The sequence below is a fragment of the Azolla caroliniana genome, unplaced genomic scaffold, assembly GCF_043228905.1.
Source record: "Azolla caroliniana isolate FFs.n. ecotype wild unplaced genomic scaffold, voAzoCaro1.0.p SCAF_20, whole genome shotgun sequence".
Lineage (NCBI taxonomy): Eukaryota > Viridiplantae > Streptophyta > Polypodiopsida > Salviniales > Salviniaceae > Azolla > Azolla caroliniana.
In genome coordinates, this window is record NW_028230455.1 from 2,169,059 (window position 1) to 2,192,392 (window position 23,334).

General features: G+C 48.7%; 1 pseudogene across 1 annotated transcript in view; it reads left to right on the top strand.

The window, feature by feature from the left end:
* Nucleotides 1-23,334, top strand: part of LOC147850780 (DNA mismatch repair protein MLH1-like) — a 41,621-nt pseudogene that overhangs the window by 14,427 nt on the left and 3,860 nt on the right. The window contains exon 6 of the transcript XR_015531633.1: nt 22,999-23,214. The product of XR_015531633.1 is annotated as a DNA mismatch repair protein MLH1-like (transcript). The remainder of the gene's footprint in view (nt 1-22,998; nt 23,215-23,334) is intronic.

Sequence of the window (23,334 nt, forward strand, 5' to 3'; positions counted from 1 at the left end):
TATCCCAATCCGTCTGGTTTTCGTAGACGATTTTCCGGAGGATATTCTGGAGCGTTTTGTTCGTCGACTCAACTAACCCGTTTGCTTGCGGATAGTACGGTGTACTTCGTTTATGTACTACCGCATAGAACGTCGTCAAACTTTCTACCACCTGTCCAAGAAAGTGCCCTCCTTGGTCGCTTATCAGCTCTATGGGGCATCCGTACCGGCACCAAATGCATTCGTATAAGAATTTCGCCGTTGACGCCGTGGTGTTGTCTCGTAGGGCTTTCGCTTCCACCCACTTAGTGCAGTAATCCGTCGCGACGATCACGTACTGGTTATCGGTTCTCATTGCGGGTGGTTTAAATGGTTCTAGTGGTAGGACTGGCTGGTGTGGCATCCGAACTTGTTCTGTTGGCTGACCCATTCGCTGGCATAGATCACACTCTTTCGCGTACCGGACTGCATCTTTCAATGTCGTCGGCCACCATAGGCCACTTTGTCATATCTTCCTTGCCGTCGCATCTCCGGCATAATGGCCTCCGGCGACTCCGCATTGTGCTTCCCATAGTATTAGCTCCTTCTCGTCGCTGCGCACCGCTCGCGCCATATACCGTCCGCACCTTTGTGGTATAGCGTGTCTTGTAATAAACAGAAGTGTCGGCTCTGTACCGCCAGGCATTTTCTCTCGTCCCGGTTCATCTCCTCCGGAGGCAATCCGGTACTCAGAAACTGGTGCATATTAGTTAGCCACTTATCTTCTTGTGCCACCGTTTCATCTGTTGAAGTTTCCGTGGTGATTCGAAAAAGCTCTGCATCCGGAAACTCGTCCGGTACTCCGTCACCCATCTCCCCGGAATCTAACCGGCTTAGATAATCTGCTATCGCATGCTGTATGCCGGGTCGGTGGAATATCTTGAATTCGAACTCCTGCAATAGCAAAGTCCACCGGGCCAACTTACCGGTAAGTGACGCTTTGGATACTAGGTAGAGGAGTGCCGAATGATCTACATGGAAGGAGAACTTTCTTCCCAATAAATAATGCCTGAATTTTGTTACACTGTAGATCATTCCTAAAGCTTCCCTTTCCGTGGTAGAATAATTTCGTTCCGCTTGGGATAGCTTCTGGTTGGCATAGTACACTGGCCGGTACCACCTTGGCTCGGTAAGCTGCATGAGCGCGTTGCTGATTGCGATGTCGGAGGCGTCCACGAACACATGAAACTCTTTACTCCAATCCGGAGGCTGCGCTACCGGTGCTTGTGACAATAATACCTTTAGTGCCCGGTACACCTTGTCTTCGATGTCTGTCCATTGGAACAATGTTCGGTGTACTGCCGCATGCAGAGGTATAGCCAGGTTCGCCAAATATCGGAGCATACGGCTATGCCAACGAATTTGTCCTAAGAAACGGCTCAATGCCTTTGCCGTTGCCGTTGCCGGTGCTTCCAGGATTGCTTTCACTTTGTCCGGATCTATGTCAATGCCTTCCTTGCTCACAATATGCCCCAGTAGCGTTCCGCTGGACACTCCAAATACACACTTCGCCGGATTCAGGCTTAGCCGGTACGCCCTACACTTCTCTAGACATAGTCTGAGGTGCTGCAAATGATCTTCTTCTCGGCTATAGACTGTGAAGTCCTCAAGGAACACCTGCATAAAAGCTGGTATGTATTCGCCAAAGATCTCCATGAGGATCCGTTGGAATGTTGCCGGTGCCGTTTTCAGTCCGAACATCATCACCACGGCAACAAACACTCCCCATTCGGTGACGAAAGCCGTTTTCTCTTGATCATCAGGGTGCATCCGGATCTGATTATACCCTTTGAATCCGTCTAAGAAACTGTAGACTTCATGGCCGGCGACAACATCCAAAACTCCATCCGTAAACGGAAGTGGAAATGCATCCGTTACCGTTGCGGCATTGAGCTTCCGGTAGTCGACACAAACTCTAATTTTGCTGTTCTTCTTCGGTACGACTACGATCGGGCTCAGCCATGTAGATTTCTTTACAGGACGGATGAAGCCAACCCTTAGCAATTTGTCGATTTCCTCCTTGACTTTGGCAGTGTAGTTTGGGTTCATCCAGTACCGACGCTATGCTACCGGCTTAGCGTCTTTGCTCAGATGTATCTGGTGCTGATACAACTGAGGATCCAGCCCTCTCATATCCTTGTAAGTCCAGGCAAATACGTCGCGAAACTCGTTGAGGAGTGTAATTATCGCCGTTTTGTTCTCTGCATTCATTTCTTTGGCGACATGCACCGGTTTTGCCTCCTTCGCCGTTCCTAGATTTACCTCTTCTAATTGAGACGCTTTTACGTGCTGTGATACGACCATTTCTCTTTCCAACGCCTCCTGTGCTTGCTGTAACTCCCGGATTGCTTCTTTATCTGGTTCCGCTTCGGTGCCGTCCGATTGCAGTAAGTAGGGTGATACCGCTTCGGCGACATCAATTTCGAATAGGGGTACAATCTTCGGGTTCTCCTGCAAGTACTGATCTTCATCTTCGTCTGCTAATCCTTCCAGCATATTGACGCACTCCGCATATAACGGTGTCAGATCCTTGCCGGTACCCTTCCTTGGTTGTGTTGGTACCCGTACCTTCGCTTTTCCCCGCCGGAACGTAATCATATTCCTCCTCTAGTTCTGCTTGATGTGTGGCGTCTTTAACCAAGGGCGTCCCAACAATAATGGGTACGCTCCTTGAGCCTGCAACTGGAGAACTACGGCTGAGATTCGGAATGTGTGGCCCCCGATGGTTACTTCTAAGTCCCATATTAATCCCATCGTGGTCGCCAAAAACTGTGTTAATCCTAGGGCCGGACAACAGCCTAACACAGGGTGTCCACTTAAGACACTTCACCAAAGGGTGGTACGGCATAATGATTTACGACACAACGCTTAATTAGACCTTAATTGGTTACTTAGCAATCCGTAATTAACACGCGTAAGATATAACAATGAATACATAATGGTAATCAACACTGGAAGATTAAGACAATAAGCTTCATTAATTATCCGCTCCTGATTACATTGTAACCGGGCCTTTATATAGGTCTCCGGTGCGAAATACAAAACGGTGCCAACCGGCACCTTTACGGGATCGTTCCGGATCCAGATCGGCATACCGATTCTGGTCCGTCCGTCCACATCTTCTCATATATTACTATATATTTTAAGATTACTAATTACAACAGTTCCCGAATAAACTATTCCTTTTCATACTCTGATTTGGACCTCCTTAAGCCTTCTTGCCAGCCAGTAACACTTCCATTCCGGTTCGAGTCGACAAAACTCGATCGAATGCGGATATCGCGGAAAAATCGGCCATCATGAAGAGGAGTGCCAGAAGAAGAAGCGCGAGTCGGCTTCCACAAGCCGACAACTCACAAATTATGCCACTAACTCCGATTATGAAGACCTTGGCGGAATGTTTGTGATGAGACATAGAGCAAATTCTATGTCGGCCTCTACTTCGACTAATGCCTCCAATCTAGAAGATGTATGGTTCGTCGACTCCGGTGCTTCGAACCATATGACGTCCCATCAAGAATGGTTCAAAGACCTTCGAGAGCTGGATCGACCCGGTTATGTCGAGACCGGAGACGACACTGCTCATCTGATTCGGCATGTTGGCAATGTCCCATTTGGGAAAGAAGGTGAACAAAATTGCATAAAAAATGTCTTACATGTACCCACCATAACAAAGAATTTGGTCTCGGTCGGCCAAATTGTGGAACAAGGGATACAAGTTCGATTCAACCAAGGAGGTTGCTTCATCGAGAAGGAAGGCCGACTAATTGCTCGTGGTCGAAGGGAAGGCCGAATGTTTATCCTCGAAGCGAACGAGGTAAAATCGACCATGTTTGCAAAGGGCCTCAAACCCGACACCGACATAGAGCTATGGCATAATAGAATCGGCCATATCAATCTCAACAAACTCAAGGCAATGCAATCGAATGGAGTCGTCATTGGGCTCCCGACCTTCAAAGAGAAAGAGATTGAAGGAGTATGTGAAGCATGCTAATTCGGCAAGCAACATCGACACCCGTTCCCGAAGGAGAGGAGCGTGAGCAAAGGCCCATTGGACGTAGTCCACTTGGATGTGTGGGGACCGGCACAAACAACTACATTCGGAGGATGTCGGTACTATGTTACCAAGTTCATCGATGACTTCTCTAGATACACATGGATCTTACCCATGAGGATGAAGAGCGAAGCGTTTACACACTTCCAAAAATTCAAAAGCGAAGTCGAAAAGACAAATGGGTGTCATGTACGATGTCTTCGGTCAGACAGAGGAAAGGAATACTTCTCTGATGTGTTCATGGCATACCTTCGACAAGAAGGAATTCGGTGAGAATTCACTTGATGACACACACCGCAACAAAATGGTGTGGTCGAACGCAGGAATCGGCACATCCTCGAAGTAGCAAGGGTCATGCTAAATGAGAAGAATATGCCCAAGTCATATTGGGCAGAAGTTGCAAATACTGTTGTCTACCTCATGAACCGGTGCACAACATCCGAAGTGCACGAGGTCACCCCGCACGAGAAATACTTTGGGAAGAAGCCAGATCTATCCCATGTAAGGATATTCGGCTCCATTGCATACGTGCACATTCCCAATGAGAAGCGGCAGAAGCTTGACCCAAAATCAGAGAAGTGCGTCCTCGTGGGGTACTCACTGGAGCAAAAGGGGTACAAGTGCTTCAACCCCTCTACTCGGAACACTCGTGTAAGTCGGGATGTCGTCTTTGACGAATCAACACCATGGTACAAACACGAGCCAACTCCTCCTGAACCATCTACGAACGACCTTGTTGAAGTGGCAAGCTCAACTAGAGCCGGATCGGCTGAATAAGCCTGAGCCGGCAAGCGAGACGGATCGGTAAGCTGGCAAACAACAGAGCCAGTGAGTTGGGGAGCTGGTTAGCCAGGTCCAATCGGTAACCGGAAGCCTAATATTAGTTTAGACTACTAAGCAATTATAGTCTCGTGGTAAGTGTCAGAAGCTCGTATGAGCATTGAAGTACGCGGTACTTCTGTCAGTCCCATGAGGACTTGTATAAATAGTGCTACTGAGCACAATTGTAAAGGATAGAGGCATATATCGTTTTTGAATATAGCTTTTACGTTCTACTCTCTCTGTCTCTCTCGCGTACTCTGTGTATTCCCTACTTTCTCTATTTCTAACGCTTCCCCAAGTAATCGTTTACATGGTATCAGAGCGCGAGTGTTGAGAACCTCCTCTGCAACCGACAAACGCTTGACAGTAAACCCTAACAAGTCGTAAAACAACACACAGAGAAGTGATGGATAGAGGGATGGCTAGCTCGCTCCCTGTGGAGAAACTCGACAGATCCAACTATGCATCTTGGTCGTATAAGATGCACCAGTACCTGCTTGGGCATGGCTACTGGAGTTTCGTCGAAGGAGCCAACGAAACAACACCTGATGTGGCACATAAGGACTTCCCAGTGTGGGAACAATCGGCAAGCAGAGTGATGTACTCCTTCGCGTCCAATGTCGGAGAGCAACTGTTGAGCCACATCCGAGACGCCAAGACGCCGAAGGAGGCTTGGGGGAACCTGAAGAAGGTGTTCGCCGCGAGCACAACAACCCCGAAGCTGCAACTCCGATAGGAGTTGAGCAATGTCCGACAGAAGGACATGTCAGTGGCGGATTACATGGCCCGGATCAAAGAGATCTGTGACTCGCTTGCCTCTATCAACGTTACTGTAGAGGAAGACGAGATGGTACAGGTCTGTCTTGGGGGCTTGGTGTCGAAGTTCAGAGCGTTCCGAACGGCGGTGTGTACAAGGGAGAATATGCCGTCATTTTTCGACTTACAGTCGATGCTCCTTGTAGAGGAGAACCAGGCCGGTGCGTCAACTAGCGCACCCACTGACAGCCGGATGCTATACACGGAGGCGGCTCGGTCCCGTGGACGTGGTGGACGAGGCGGGTCGGCACGCAATGGAGGCGGCCGACAAGAGAAGGAACGAAGGCACAGAGAACATGCCGACCGCAGTTCCGGGACTTCCACAGGCAGGGGGAGTCATGGTGACACCGGAAAACGGCAAGAGAAGTTTGCAACGGAATGCTGGTACTGTGGCAAAAAGGGTCACAGAGAAAGCGAGTGCTGGAGAAAACGCGCCGATACGGACAAATCCGGATCCGGCAAGGCCGGCAAGGATGGCCGACAAAGCTCGCACTACGCGAAGGGATCAGGAGGATCCAAGAACGGTAACGGGCCAGCCTTGGTGATGAAGCACAAGGCGAACTTGATGAAGAAGACCACTTCCAAATCGAAGGAAGTATGGTATGTTGACTCCGGTCGTTGAACCACATGACGAGCCACAAAGAGTGGTTCTCCTTTTTGGAAAAACCGGATCAACCAGGAGTAGTCGAAACCGGAGACGACACTCCTCACCCAATCGTGCATGTCGGAGAAGTCCCTTTGAGCCACGTCAGACAAAAGGGGAAGCTGATGAACATATTACACGTTCCGACAATCACGAAGAACCTGGTGTCAGTAGGACAGATCGTCGACCAGGGGATGTAGGTACGGTTTACGCACCTTGGGTGCTTCATCGAGGAAGAGGGCTATATTATTGCGCAAGGGCGTAGAGACGGGAGGATGTTTATCCTCGACACCAATGACGTTGGCGCCGCTCTGTTTGCAAAAGGACAGAAGGTCGAATCGGACATCGACCTGTGGCACATGCGGATAGGCCACGTCAATTACCGGAGGCTTCAAGACCTGCAAACGAAACAAGTTGTTTTCGGTTTGCCGAAGTTCAGCGGCCGGAAGGCCCAAGTATGTGAAACTTGCCAACTCGGGAAGCAACACCGGCTTCCATTCCCTAACGAACGAAACCAAAGCCGTAACAAGCTTGACCTAATCCATTCGGATGTGTGGGGATCGGCACAGAGTGTTAGTCTTGGCAGGAGTCGATATTTCGTCTCCTTCATCGACGACTATACGCGGCACACATGGATCTACCTCATTGAGCGTAAGAGTGAAGGCTTCGAGTGTTTCCGGAGTCTCCAAGGCATGGTGGAACGGGAATCGGAGAGGAAGATCAAATGCCTGCGGTCGGATGGCGGGAAAGAATACTTTTCCGGCCAATTCAACAATTATCTGGTGCAAACGGGTATTCGGCGAGAGTTCAACTGCAGATACACACCGCAACAGAACGGTGTTGACGTGAGGAAGAACCGGTCGCTTATCGATGCAGCAAGGGCAATGCTGGAGGAGAAGAGCATGCCCAAATTCTACTAGGCGGAGGCAGTCCGAACGGCTGTCTACAACCAGAACCGGATCGGTGACAAGGTGTCAACTCACGAGTTGTATTTCGGGCGGAAGCCGAATTTGAGACACCTTAAGATCTTCAGTAGCATTGCATTTGTGCATGTACCGGATGAGAAGCGGAGGAAGCTGGATGCGAAATCGGAAAAATGCATCCTAGTCAGCTATGCTCAAGAGAAAAAGGGTTATAAGTGTTATAAACCCTGGACAAAGAAGGTCCAAGTTAGTTGAGATGTCGAGTTTGATGAATCGGCATCGTGGTACTCCTTACTAACTCCGACTTCCGAATCTGACCCGATGCCGGTGGATGAGGCTATTGATCCTGAACCGGCCCAGGTGGAGGATGATGAAGCGTGGACTCAGGATGAGAGTCCGGAATCATTTCGGTTGATTGGGCCGAACGAGAGACTGAGTCAATTTTACCAGTCCGATGAGGAACCAGCGAGTAGTGGAGACTCTGTCGTGCACTCCCTGCGCAAGGAACCGAGGAGACGGTTCACGCGCAAAGAGAAGGGGAAGAATAAGATTCAGGAATTCGAATCCGGCAACGATGAGTCGGATCGGTGTACGTCCGACTCCAGCAAGGAGAAAGGCGGATCTTCGGCAATGAAGACCGAACTGGCTAAGAAGGGCCTCAAACCGGGTAACAATGAGTTACATCGGTCCACCCGCTAGAAGGATCCCGTCAAGCGGTACGGGTACAATGAGTACATGGCGCATCACTATGTGTACATGACTAAGGTGGTGGAAGTGCGTGAGCCGGAGAGCTACGCATAAGTGGCCAATGACGCAAATTGGCGTATCGCTATGGAAGAAGAAATGTGGGCACTTGATGTCAACAAGACATGGGACCTGGTTGACCCTCCTCGTCACTATAAACCGATCGGATGCAAGTGGATATACAAGGTAAAGTACAACGCCGACGGTTTTGTTAACCGGTATAAAGGCCGGTTAGTGGTGAAGGGATACGGTCAGACCCACATAATCGACTACGACGAGACCTTCGCTCCGGTAGCGAAGATGACGACGGTTCGTGTGGTGCTGGCGGTTGCTACAGCAAGGGGGTGGCATCTTCACCATATGGATGTGAAGAATGCGTTTCTTCAGGGTGACCTTGAAGAAGAAGTCTTTATGACTCACCCCCCTGGCTTTGAATCGGAGATGAACAAGTCAGCGGGATGCCGGTTGAAGAAGTCGTTGTACGGCCTGAAGCCAACCCCTCGAGCTTGGAATGCGAAGATCACGCACTGGTTGCGTAATATGGGGTTTATGGCTTCCAAATCGGACTCTTCGTTGTTCATCCGGCAAGGCTCAGCCGGACCGGTATGTATACTGCTGTATGTTGATGATCCAGTCATCACCAGACCGGGTGTTCCAGAAATCAACCGCGTCAAGTCCCTGTTGTCAAACGCATTTGAGAAGAAGGACCTGGGGGACCTTCATTGTTTTCTAGGGATCGAGGTGATCCGAACCCCCGACGGCATATTACTCTCACGACGACATTACTTCTTGAATATGTTGTACAAGTTCGGCATGACAAAATGCCGACCTGTCTCCACACCCTTGGACCGGAACCAGAAGCTCCGTCCCAACACCGGACCAGCCTGCAACGAGAAACGGTTCCAACAAATTGTCGGAAGCCTTATTTACCTGACTATCACACGCCCTGACATCAGCTATCCGGTCGGGAATGATAAGTAAGTTCATGCAGAAGCCGACCGAGGAGCACCTTCATTGCGCGCAACGTATACTGCGATATATAAGCGGCACGAAGGACCGAGGACTGTTATACCGGCGAGGTATAACTGTTGAGAGACAAGCTCAACATCGACCGGATCGGCTGAAGAAGCCGAGGACCGGATCGATTGGGACCGATCGGTTAGGTCGAGTGCGTAAACCGGGAGGCCGTTAGGAAAGATATTCCGTGAGGAATATATTTGGGAGTTAGTATAGGAGCTCTTAATGAGCCTTGAAGTACTGTCAGTACTTCTGTCAGTCCTTCTAGGACTTGTATAAAAATGTTCATTGAACACACATATGTATAGAGTGTTGAATATAGTTCTTGTTTTCTCTCTCTCACTCCCTCTGTCTCTCCCGCGTATACTGCGTAAGCTCAAGCTCTCCATTAAACCTGAGTTTTCTTCCTTCTGTTCGGTCTTTATACTTGCTTCCGCACGCTACTTTTTACATAGTATCAGAGCGTGAGGGTTGAGAACCTCTCTGTAGCTGACACAGCTTGACGAAGAAGAACAAGAAGAACGATGGATAGAGGCATGGCGAGCTCGCTTCCAACAGAGAAGCTCGGCAGAACCAACTACGCGTCTTGGTCCTACAAGATGCACCAGTACCTGCTCGAGCACGACTACTGGAGTTATGTCGAAGGAGCTAATGATACGGCACCCGAATCGACACATAGAGACTTCCCGTCGTGGGAGCAATTGGTGAGCAGGGTATTATACTGCTTCGCGTCGTGTGTGGGCAAACAACTATTGAGCTATGTTCGGGATGCAAAGATGCCGAAGGGTGCGTGGGAAAATCTGAAGAAGATTTTCGCCGCGAGCACCACAGCCAGGAAGCTTAAGCTCCGACTGCAGTTGAGCAACCTACGACAACGCGACTTGCTGATGGCGGACTATACCTCGAAGATCAAGGATATCTACGACTCCCTCACCTCCATAGAGGTGAACATCGAGGAGAGCGAGATGGTCCAGATTTGTCTCGGAGGTTTGGCGTCGAAGTTCGGAGCGTTCCGAACGGCTGTGTGTACCCGGGAGAATACGCCGTCCTTTTTCGACTTACAGTCAATGCTCCTGGTAGAGGAGAACCACGCGGGTGCGTCTACAAGCACGCACACCGACAACAGAATATTGTACACGGAGGGAGATAGGCCCCGTGGACGTGGAGGACAAGGCGAGTCGGCGCGCAATGGAGGCGGCCGACGAGATCAAGGAAGAAGGCATCGAAGTGACGCCGACAACAACTCCGGACCCTCCGGAAACAGGGGGAGTCGAAGCGATGAGAACCGGCAAGGGAAGGCCATCGCGGAGTGCTGGTACTGTGGCAAGAAAGGCCACAGGGAAAGTGAGTGCTGGAAGAAGCATGCCGATTCAGAGAGAACCGGTTCCGGAAATGGCTCCGGACATACCGACAAGGGAAATCGGCAGCGATCGCACTACGCCGAAGACTCCGGGAAAGCCGGAGAAGGGTCTGCCTTCGTGACGAGACACGAAGCAAACTCAATGAAACAGACCACCCCGAGATCGGACGAAGTGTGGTACGTAGGCTCCGGAGCGTCAAACCACATGACGAGCCATAAGGAGTGGTTCTCGTACCTTGAAAAACCGTTACAACCTGGAGTAGTCGCAACTGGAGACGACACTCCGCATCCGATCGCGAATGTCGGAGAAGTTCCCCTTAGCCATGTTGGGCAGAAAGGGAAACTCATGAACGTGTTGCACGTTCCGACAATCACGAAGAACTTGGTCTCGGTCGGACAAATCGTCGACCAACGGATGGAGGTTCGGTTTACACACCTCGGGTGCTTCATTGAGGAAGAAGGTTGTGTGATTGCGCAAGGGCGCAGAGACGGGAGGATGTTCATCCTCGACTCCACTGACGGCGGCACCGCAATGTTCGCGAAGGGACAAAAATCCGAGTCGGACATCGACTTGTGGCACAAGCGGATAGGCCACGTCAACTACCAGCGGCTTCAAGATCTGCAATCGAAACAGGTAGTTTTCGGATTGCCCAAATTTAGTGGCCGAAAGGCACAAATTTGTGAAGCCTGCCAGGTCGGGAAGCAACACCGACTTCCTTTCCCAAATGAGCTAAACCGGAGCCGGAACAAACTCGACCTTATACACTCCGATGTATGGGGGCCGACACAAAACGTTAGTCTTGGCGGGAGCCGATATTTTGTCTCCTTCATCGACGACCACACGCGGCACACGTGGATCTACCTCATTGAGAGGAAGAGCGAAGTCTTTGACTGTTTCCGGAACCTCAAAGGGTTCGTGGAAACGGAAACGGGACGAAAGATCAAGTGCCTGCGGTCGGATGGCGGGAAAGAGTACTTTTCCGGTCAATTCAACGGTTATCTACAACAAATGGGAATTCGGCGCGAATTCAGTTGTAGATACACGCCGGAGCAGAACGGCGTGGCCGAGAGGAAGAATCGGTCAGTTGTGGAAGCGGCACGAGCAATGCTGGAGGAGAAGAGCTTGCCCAAGTTCTACTGGGCCGAGGCGGTAAGGACCGCGGTATACATCCAGAACCGGATCGGAGACAAAGTGTTGGCGCACGAGCTATATTTCGGAACAAAACCGAACTTGCGACACTTGAGGGTGTTCGGTAGCATTGTGTATGTGCATGTACCAAAGGAGAAAAGGAGGAAGCTGGACGCAAAGGCCGAGAAATGCATCTTGGTCGGCTACTCGGACGAGCAGAAGGGTTATAAGTGCTATAACCCTCGCACCAAACAAGCGCGTGTTAGCCGCGACGTTGTGTTTGACGAGTCCGCGTACTGGTACCAGCCCCCGACTCCGAACCCCGACTCCAATCCGAGCTCTGACGATGAGGTTAGCGAGGCCGAGATGCCTCCGGATGAGCCCGAAATCGAGACCCGCGAAGAGAGTCCGATTTCACTCCGTTTAAGTGGACCGATTGGACGACTGAGTCGGTACGATTAGTCCGATGAAGAGCCGGCGAGTAGTAGAGACTCGACCGTGCATTCCCCGCGCAGGAAGCCGAGGAGACGGCTTACGCGCAAAGAGAAAGTCAAGAAGAAGGTGTCAGATCCCGGCACGGATAGGAACGAGTTAGACCGACGCGAGTCCAACTCTGAGGGAACCGGTCACTGACGGGTCTTTAAAGGTGAAGTGCGCGTCGACTGAGAAGGCCTCGACATCGGCTAATGTGAGATTACGCCGATCTACCCGCTAGAAGAATCCTGTTTTGCGGTTCGGATACAACGAGTACATGGCGCATCATTATGCGTACATGACCCGTGTAGCGAAAGTGCGTGAGCCGGAGAGCTACGCAGAAGCGGCTAAAGACGCGAATTGGCGTGCCGCGATGGAGGAAGAGATGCACGCATTGGTGGAGAACGAGACCTGGGACCTGGTTGCCGCACCAAGAGAGGTAAAACCGATCGGGTGTAGGTGGGTGTACAAGGTCAAGTACAACACTGATGGCTCGGTCAACCGGTACAAGGCTCGGCTAGTGGCAAAGGGCTATGCGCAGAAACACGGCATCGACTACGATGAGACATTTGCGCCGATCGCGAAAATGACGACCGTCAGTGTTTTGCTCGTAGTAGCCGCTGTGAATGGGTGGCACTTACATCAGATGGATGTAAAGAATGCGTTCCTGCAAGGTGACCTTGAGGAACAGGTGTACATGGTACAGCTCCCCGGATTTCAATCCGGCACGAACTCCTCGGCAGTATGCCGACTGAAGAAGTCCCTTTACGGACTGAAGCAAGCCCCGCGTGCTTGGAACGCGAAGATCACGCAACAACTGCGTTGGATGGACTTCGTCACGTCAAAATCGGACTCTTCCTTGTTCATCCGGAAAGGTCGACTTGGACCGGTTAGTATTTTACTATATGTTGATGACTTGGTCATCACCGGCGCCGACCTAGGTGAAATCGACCGCGTGAAGCTCCAACTTGCGGCATCGTTCGACATGAAGGATCTGGGGAACCTTCATTACTTCCTCGGGATCGAAGTGATCCGTACCCCCGAAGGCATATTGATCAGCCAACGTCATTACGTGCTGAGTATGCTCTTCAAATTCGGGATGGCCGACTGTAAGTCCGTCTCGACTCCTCTGGACAGAATCGTCAAGCTTCGTCCCGATACGGGAAAGGTATGCGACCCGACGAGGTTCCGACAAATTGTCGGAAGCCTCATATACTTGACCATCACCCGACCCGACCTCAGTTATCAGGTCGGAGTGATCAGTCAATTCATGGCGCGACCTACCGAGGAGCACCTTCAGTGTGCGCAACGCATACTTCGGTATGTCAACGGCACTAAGGACCGGGGACTGCTATATCGGACCGGTGCAGCCGCGCAGTTAGTCGGCTGCACCGATGCTGATTGGGCTAGCAACGCCGCTGATCGCCAATCCACGTCCGGATACGAGTTCTCCCTCGGGAGTGCCGCGATCGCGTGGAGCAGTAAGAAGCAGCCGACAGTTGCACTATCGAGCACCGAAGCTGAGTACCGAGGAGCGGCTGTCGCGACATGCGAAGCCATATGGTTGAAGCGGCTACTTAAGGACCTACAAGAGGAGGTGTCAGATCCGACGACGATCTACTGCGACAACCTCAGCAGCATCCAGCTCAGGAAAAACCCCGTTTTCCACGCACAGACCAAGCACATTGAGGTGCACTACCATTTCGTCCGTGAGCGTGTCCTTTCCGGTGAAGTCGAACTTCAGTACGTTCTGACGGATCGGCAGACTGCCGACATCTTCACCAAGCCTCTTGGTCTAGACAAGTTGCGGCAATTCTCAGGTGCGCTCAGATTGCGTCACCTCGACGTGCCAAACTTGAGGGGGAGAACAGTTCCGAATGACCATGCAAAGCAGCAGGAAAGGAGCGGAGACCGCGACACCGAGTCAGTTGACTCAGTTGACTCGGTTGTCGAGTTCGACTTCGGATTGGCTGAAGAAGCCGAGGGCGGACCCGCGGAAAAGTCCGGAAGGGGACAGAAGGGGAGCAGCCGAAGGAGAGAGCCGAAGCCAACCACGCATGGGGAAGATGACGCCATCGAGGGCGAGAAGACCGAAGACAAGTTGGAGACAGCCAACTCGGACGAGAGCGAAAACCGATCGGGTGTAGCTGAGTCGGTTCGGATGTTTGATTCAGATACGCTGAATCAACTAAGGCCCAAGCGGAAGAAAAGGCAGCAGGAGAAGCGTCAACACCGCAACAACAGAAGAGCTAACAAGGGCCACATGAGCAGACAAGCCGATCGAAAGGGTTGAAGCGCGCGGAGTCGAACAGGTCGAGGAGCGTGAGCGAGGCGTAAAGCCAGGAGGAACCGGAACTGTGAGCCCGAAGAGCCTCAAGTTGAGCTTGAGGGGGAGTGTTGAGAGACAAGCTCAACATCGACCGGATCGGCTAAAGAAGCCGAGGACCGGATCGGTTGGAACCGATCGGTTAGGTCGAGTGCGTAAACCGGGAGGCCGTTAGGAAAGATATTCCGTGAGGAATATATTTGGGAGTTAGTATAGGAGCTCTTAATGAGCATTGAAGTATTGTCAGTACTTCTGTCAGTCCTTCTAGGACTTGTATAAAAATGTTCATTGAACACACATATGCATAGAGTGTTGAATATAGTTCTTGTTTTCTCTCTCTCACTCCCTCTGTCTCTCCCGCGTATACTGCGTAAGCTCAAGCTCTCCATTAAACCTGAGTTTTCTTCCTTCTGTTCGGTCTTTATACTTGCTTCCACACGCTACTTTTTACAATAACCGAAGAGCTCGTCGGTTACATGGATGCCGACTGGGCCGAAGATGCATCAGATCACCGATCAACCTCCGGTTACATGTTTTCCCTAGGTAGCGCAGCTGTTGCATGGAGCAACAAAAAGCAGCCAACAGTTGCTTTGTCGAGCACAGAGACTGAGTATCGGGGCGCTACAATTGCCACTCGTGAAGCCATCTGGCTTCGGCGACTGCGGCAAGACTTACGGATCGAGGTACCGACCCCAATTCTGGTCTACTGCGACAACATAAGCAGCATGCAAGTCGGCAAGAACCCTGTGTTCCATGCTCGCACGAAGCACATAGAAGTGCATTATCACTTTGTGCGTGAGCAGGTCCTGAGCGGTGAAGTTGAACTTCAGTATGTTCACACAAATCGGCAAGTTGCCGACATCTTCACCAAGCCGCTCGGATCGGACAAGTTGCAACACTTCACCGAAATGCTTGGTGTTCAGCATCTCGACGTGCCACACTTGAGGGGGAGAATGAGCAAAGACACCGGAACGGGCAAAGGCAAAGAGACTGCCGATTGTGTCGGTGAGGGAAGAACAGAAGGCGGTAGAGTCAAGAAGGACAGAGCCGACCGAAGGAAGAAGGCCAAGACCCGGACATGGTTCGATGTTGTGAAGGGCTTGGAACCAGAAGACGAATCGGGAGCAACCGATTCGGACAAGACCTGGAATGAATCGGAGACAGTTGATTCGGAAGAACCAGATCAATTCAAGGCCAAGCAAACACGGATGCAGCGGAAGTCGATGCCATCGCGGAGGAACCGATGGATCGAAAAGCGCTGGAGTCATAGCAGCGATGGAGCTGAGAGGGGCCTATTGAGCAGACATACCGACCGAGAAGGTCGAGGCGCGCAAAACAAGAGGGGTCGCGGCAAACAGAACCGGACCGGACGAGGAGCGCGAGCAAGGTGGAGGGACGCCAGGAGAAGTCGGTTGGAAGAACCGACTGCCACAGAGACTGACACTAGGATCCAACCTCAAGTTGAGCTTGAGGGGGAGTGTTGAAGCGGCAAGCTCAACTAGAGCCGGATCGGCTGAATAAGCCTGAGCCGGCAAGCGAGACGGATCGGTAAGCCGGCAAGCAACAAAGCCGGTGAGCTGGGGAGCCAGTTAGCCGGGTCCAATCGGTAACCGGAAGCCTAGTATTAGTTTAGACTACTAGGCAATTATAGTCTCGTAGTAAGTGTCAAAAGCTCGTGTGAGCATTGAAGTACGCGGTACTTCTGTCAGTCCCATTAGGACTTTTATAAATAGTGCTACTGAGCACAATTGTAAAGGATAGAGGCATATATCGTTTTTGAATATAGCTTTTACGTTCTGCTCTCTCCGTCTCTTCCGCGTACTCTGTGTATTCCCTACTTTCTCTGTTTCTAACGCTTCCGCAAGTAATCGTTTACAGACCTCGACAACACAGAAGAAAATGATAAACTAAGGTCAATACTCGAAGAGAGTCTGATCTCAACCAGATTGAGCGAACCACAAGAGCCTCCGAGCAACCAAAGCACATCTCGGCCAAGTCCAAAGATGGACAAAGGGAAGGCCAAAATGCCGAAATATGAAGATGATCATTTCGACGGCAATGAATCGACTCATTCACTCGATAGTGAGTTCGATGGCTTTGATGTGCCTCTTATGAGGTCACCCGGAGTTGAGAAAGCACTCACATCGGCAAATGAGAAACTCCGTCACTCCACCCGAGAGAAGAATCGGGTTAACCGATTCGGCTACAACGACTAAATGGCATACCACTATGCCTTTATGATGAAGGTGGCAGCAGTTCAAGAACCGGAGAGCTTTGTCGAAGCCGCTAAAGATCCCCGATTGGTCGAAGTGATGAACGAGGAGATGCAAGCTCTCAGCAAGAATGAGACATGGGATCTCGTCCCTCACTCACCGCACAAGAGGGCAATCGGCTGTAGATGGATATACAAAGTGAAGTATAATGCCGATGGTTCCGTCAACCACTACAAAGCTCGACTTGTAGCAAAGGGCTACGCACAAACACAGGGCGTCGACTATGAAGAGACCTTTGCCCCGGTGGCAAAGATGACAACCGTGCGAACCGTGATAACGCTTGTAGTAGCAAAAGGGTGGCACCTCCACGAGATGGATGTCAAGAACGCCTTTCTTCAAGGTGAATTAGAAGAGGAGGTGTACATGGTACAACCACCAGGCTTCGAATCTAGAATTCATCCGAAAGACATATGCCAACTCAAGAAGCCTCTCTACGGCCTTAAGCAAGCACCACGGGCTTGGCACTCGAAGATAACACAATATCTTCATCGAATCGGTTTCCGAATGTCAAAATCCGACAATTCTCTATATGTAAGAAGCGATTCCGAAAGTCCGATCATCATCATCCTATACGTGGATGACCTGGTCATTGGAGGTGAGCATCTAGTCGACATCAACAAGGTGAAATCCCTCCTTTCCAACAAATTCAAGATGACGGACATGAAAGAGCTCCACTACTTCCTTGGCATCGAGGTAATTCAGACTCCAGCCGGGATTATGATCTCCCAATGGCACTACATTCTCAACTTGTTATACAAGTTCGGGATGACTGAGTGCAAGTCTATGGCAACACCTCTCGACCGAAACCTCAAACTAGATGCCAATTCTGGCACCACAAAGTGTGAGCCGACTCAGTATCGACAACTGATCGGTAGTCTTATCTACCTCACGATCACTCGACCAGACCTGAGCTATCCGGTCGGCCTTCTTAGCCAGTCCATGCAAATGCCATGAGATATCCATTTGGATTGTGCTAAGAGAGTGCTACGATACGTGAGCGGAGCGATGGACTATGGCATTCTCTATAAGTCGGCCACGCCAATTCAACTTGAGGGGTACACAGACGCCGACTGGGCAGGCTACAAAGCCGACCGACGATCAACCTCTGGTTTCATCTTCTCCCTTGGAAGTGGAGCCATCTCCTGGAGTAGCAAGAAGCAACCAACCGTCGCTCTTTCAAGCACAGAGGCCGAATACAGGGGCGCCGCGGTGGTTGCATGTGAAGCCGTATGGCTTAAGCGGATATTGAAGGATCTGGGCGTTCCCATCAAAGATCCAATTCCCCTTTACTGCAAGAACATGAGTAGTATTTATATGGCTCGGAACCCGGTGTTCCACGCATGCACGAAGCATATCGAAGTGCACTAGATCACCTCATTCGAGAGCACGTTCAGGCTGGCAATGTCGACCTTCAACATATCACTACGAATCTTCAGAAAACCGACATCTTCATCAAAGCCCTAGGAGCCGACAAGCTTCGGCGATTCTTGTCAGACCTTGGATTGACGGTCCCTGACTTGCCAAGCTTGAGGGGGAGTACAAGCGAAAACCGGATACTGACCAAACCGGATACAAGTCGGATGTACCAGATACCGTCTAAACCGGATACAAGCCGAAGCAGACATCAACCGAAGTAGCCGACCAAAGTTGAGCTTGAGGGGGCGTGTTGAGAATCAACCTCAATCTAGTCTAGTGTGTGAACACACCCTTGAGAGTGTGCACTCAAAGGTCAAAAGTCACCACTCTTATCTACACATTAACTATGTGTCATAGAATCATATTCTATGACACATAACTAATGAGTTTTCACATTCCCCATGACCCATGAGCTTTGGTAGTTAATGAAGAGAGAGAGAGTGACTATATAAAGCACTCTCCTCCTACTTTGTAATTAGTTCGGTTAATCTCCTTTGTAATATACATCGTCTTGAGTATTCTATTGTTAAAATCTATCTATCTTGTGTTTCTCTCTCTCTCTCTCTCTCTCATACACACACACATACACACTCACAACATATATCTCTAGTCTATTCCACTGCACAAGAATCACCATCGATTCTTTACAGGGTTGTTATGATTGCTCGGTCCGGCAGGATAGTTTCCCCTTCTGCCGAACTCTTTGGCATTGCTCCTATCGTCTTGCCATTGGTAATAGTTGCGTTTTCGAGTCAATTGACCCTGTTGCCCTCGGCCGAATCGACCTCTATTTCCTCGGCCGAATCCTCTTCCATCATCCGACTGTGAGTAGAGCATCTAACCATCCGATGCATTGCTCCTTTGTCGGGCATGGTTTTCTTCCACCAGTAATATCGATGGGAGGTCGAAAAAGGAAGGTGGGTTCTCCCTTGCGAGAATGGCCGATTTGATCGTGTTGAATCGCGGTGCTAAGCCGCTGAGGCATATTTGCACCATTTCGTCATTATCAATGATGACATTGATCGATCTGAGGGTATCACATGGCTCCTTGATCTTCAAGGTATAACCGATGATCGACATATCCCATTGTTGCATGTTGTTTAGCTCTTGTCGTAGTTTGAGTTTTCGTGTAGCTGTATTGGCCGCAAAAATCTTCTTGAGATTTACCCAAGCTTCTTTCGGTGTTTTCGAATCTCGAATATAGCCAAGAATGTGGTCCTGAACGCATGACACAAGGCAGTACAACACACAACTCGCAGCCTGCTCCCACGCTATGTAGTCGGCGTGGAGAAGGGCGGGACCACGGGGGTCTTGGACTAAGGAGTAGAGGAGAAGGAATCGGACAAGGAATGGAAGCTTTTCTCAAGAAGAAGAAGAATGAACACGAGATTAGATCGAACAAGAGGGAGATGGAGACAAGATGAACAACCAGATGTATTAAAACGAAATGAACGATTACAAAATGGTGGCCGCGTAGGTCGCACCAAACGACTACTTGAAACCCTAACCGACGAAGATGAAGATAAAGATGAAGAAACCCTAACCCTAACGCTCGACCTATGTGGTATACCTCGCACACTCAAAATAGGCAACCCTCACAATGGTGCCTTCCCTCTCCTTTTATAGCACAAGGAGGGAAGACCGTTTACAAAAACGAGACTGAAATATCCCCTTTCATTCAAAGGGGATATTTGCCTTGATTTGGGGAGGGTGAGATTGATGGCCCCTTAACTCCCACCTCCTCACAAACAACTAGGTACCTATGTACCGCATAGTACCTCTCTCTCTCTCTCGCGCGTGGATGTGCGCACAAGACCACATCGCCTTTATACCTTAGGGATCTTATGGGGCATTTCTAGCATCATACCCTTTTCCCCTATTATTATTACAAATACATTATGTACGTGTGCAACGTTGCACATCGCTCTTTGGCTCTCGTTGCTTGGGTTTCCGCTCGTGGACGAAAATCTTCACGACAGCGTGTGTCGGGTTGGGTTGCATTTCGTGGGCTCCCTCGATGTAGCTCCAGTAACCTTGTCCGACAAGGTATTGATGCATCTTGTACTCCCAAGATGTGAAGTTTGTTCTATCAAGCTTCTCAGTGGGAATAGTGCTTCCCATATGAGTGTTCATTGTCGAACTTCTTCTACTCTTGATGCGAACTGTGCAGATCATTGCTACAGCAATCAGTTGTTTCTCTCTAAATACGAGCCTGAGCACAACACACGTAAAGATGATGGGCTTGGATCAAGCTACCACACGCTCTGATACCATGTAAGTAAACGAGAGTGATTTTGTGCAACAGAAGGACTATGTGTGTGTGTATGTGCATGTGAGACGAGAGAGAGAGAGAGAGAGAGAGAGAGAGAGAGAGAGAGAGAGAGAGAGAACTCTAAACAAGAAACTGTATATTACGTCCAGTAGTAACTAAGTTACAAAGGGTTGGTTTAAATACCAACTGATCTAGGGCAAGTGCCCTTTCCACTAATTACAAAACTAGCCTAGTATGTTGTCCACTGGCTAGCGTGAATACTATCTCTATGGGAAGTTGAGTTCAATTCTCAACACTCTCTACTAGGTGATGGCTTCCATACACATAACAAAGAGGGCTTCTTGCCATGAGATAACCAAGTGTTGAATACATGAAGAGTCCGGAATCTTAAGTGAAATGCGTCCATTTAGTAATTGCCACCATGAAGCCTTAATCGTTGTCTTCCCATGTGTTAAACCCTTGTTCTCAATGAAATATTGAACAATAGATATCCATGGTTGTGAGTTTGAACACATATCTTGTAATAATGAAAATCTATGAGCCATCATATGCATATATAAGTCCAATATTCCAGCTCCCCCCAAGCGCTTAGGGGTTGCTAGATGATTCCACACAACCCATGTGATTCCCATCTTATCCCTCTCCTTCCACAACAAATATTGAAGAGATTGCAAAACAGAATGCAATGACTTCTTTGTCCATGGCAACTGTGGCAAGTAATATAATATCATGGATTCCATAATAAATTGTACAACCTTCAAGCGTACATGAAATGACCAAGATTGTGACTTCCAATACATGAACTTATCCCTTAACTTACTAGACATCCATTCAATCAATTGATCATTTGTAATAATCATTCCCAATGGATACCCCAATTGTCGAAAAATAAAGGCTTTCTTCACCACGGATCCTTGGCATCCTAAACATTCCAAATCCCTTTCAGTACATGATATGAGACGATACTTCCCCCAATTAATATGTAATCCGGGAGCCAATGCAAATTGGTTCCCTACAAGCATCCCCTTCTCAAGATTAATTCGCAAGGCTTGTAGAAACAGGAAAGAATCATCTGCCAAAGCTTGTGCTACTAGTTGCCCTCTAGGTGGAAGGTGTAGACCCACAATGTCACCATTTGTTGTAAGCCTTAATAACACACTAACAATGGATGAGTAATAATAGCAAATTATAACAATAGGCTAAGTGGGCATCCTTGATGAACAAATCTTGTGAGGGCAATATCTAATGTAACTCCGCAATTAAGCATTACTGGAGACACCGCATCTTGTCCTAATAAAAATATGAGGTGAGAACGTGGTCCAAAGCCCATTTTATGTATTAACCCAAAAACAAAGGACCAATTAACATCATCATAAGCTTTCTCCAAATCTAATTGCACCATAATCAATTCTTGATGAGTGTTTTGTGCATAATCCATGGCCATTTAAACATTCCACACATTATGCAATATATTCCTACATGCAATAAAACCATACATGGGTGGGATGTATCAACTTTGACAAATAATTTTGCAATCTATTTGCCAAGACCTTTGTAAATAGCTTATACAACCCCACCATCAAAGAAATAGGTCTCTATTGATGAAATGACTCGGGAGATGTCACATTCAGAATTAATTTCATTAGATCAACCTTCCAAGCTTGAGGCATACAATCAGAATCCCAACAATGTTGAAACATCAAAGTTAAGGGCCCCTTAAAAATGTTCGAATATCACTTAAAAAGTTCATTTTTCAAGTCATCCCAACCAGGGCTCTTACCACTAGGAAGATGTCCTAAAACCGTGTCCACCCATCCTCAGTGAAATGTGCATCCAATTCATGACTAATGAGGTCATGCACACTACATCCAACCACATCATAAAACTCATGACATGCTCTACTCACCTCATTTGTCATTAACAATTGTGGGCCAATCAACTCCTTAAAGTAATGAACACATATGCCAATTATTGTAGTAGGATCCACTATCAATTCATCCCCTTGCTTCACATGTACCACATTAGATCGAGCATAAGTAGGATGTAACGCTTGGAAGAACAAATGAGATTGACATTGATTATCTATGAGCCCATCCTTCAGTTGACGCATCTTTGCATAACAATAACTTTGGCATTGTAACTGAGGAATAATAACCTGCAATTGATCTTAGATATCCAAAAGCTTCTCATCTAATGGTGCATGTATCAATAATGCATTACACCTGGATAGAACTTGTGAGAATTGTCAAAGAAGACCTCTTCTTCGTTGAGCATTAGTTAATCCATACATACGATGAATGATCTTAATGTTTCATAACGTGATATCCCATGATTTAACTCCTTTAAGATTCACTTCTTGTGAAAAATTTACCAAAAATTGCTCCATGAGAGAGGTTGAAGCAAAAGAGAAGAGTTAAAGCGTAATGGAGGCGAATTAACTTATTTCTTAGGCGAATTAACTTATTTCTTGAAAGAAAGTGTAACTAACATTATTACAGGTAGAGAATTTGTTCTACAATGTAGCTGTTTGGAGAAAGGCCTTTAAAACCCAACAGAGGAATATGGTCCAATACTAGATGTAGTCAGCAAGTTTGCCGCTCACAAGATTGGAGTCAAGTTTCTTGTGCAAAAAGGTGGATAGCATGGGGCCATTTGCTTTTTGAATTGATGTACATTCTATACGAAATATTGAATTAACTCCCCTTTACCAGCATGGTGGAAATCGTATCGTGCAGATATTCATACAACAGCATCATTAACAAGAGTAGATGCTATCCGGGCTGTGTATGGACCATGTGTTGCACGGGAATTGATTAAAGTCTCAGTTTCTGATGATGATCCATTGCGAGCTCAATTTGAGATGGAGGGGTTTATTTCAAGTGCCAATTATAGTGCCAAAAAGACCTCGTTTGTGCTTTTCATAAATGGTAACAATGTACTATAATAACTTAATCAGTCATATCTTGTTCCGTCTTCTTGGGTTGCTAATTCTTGAAATCACATTCTTCTTCTTATTTGTTATTGAACTATGGTTTTTGAAAACATTA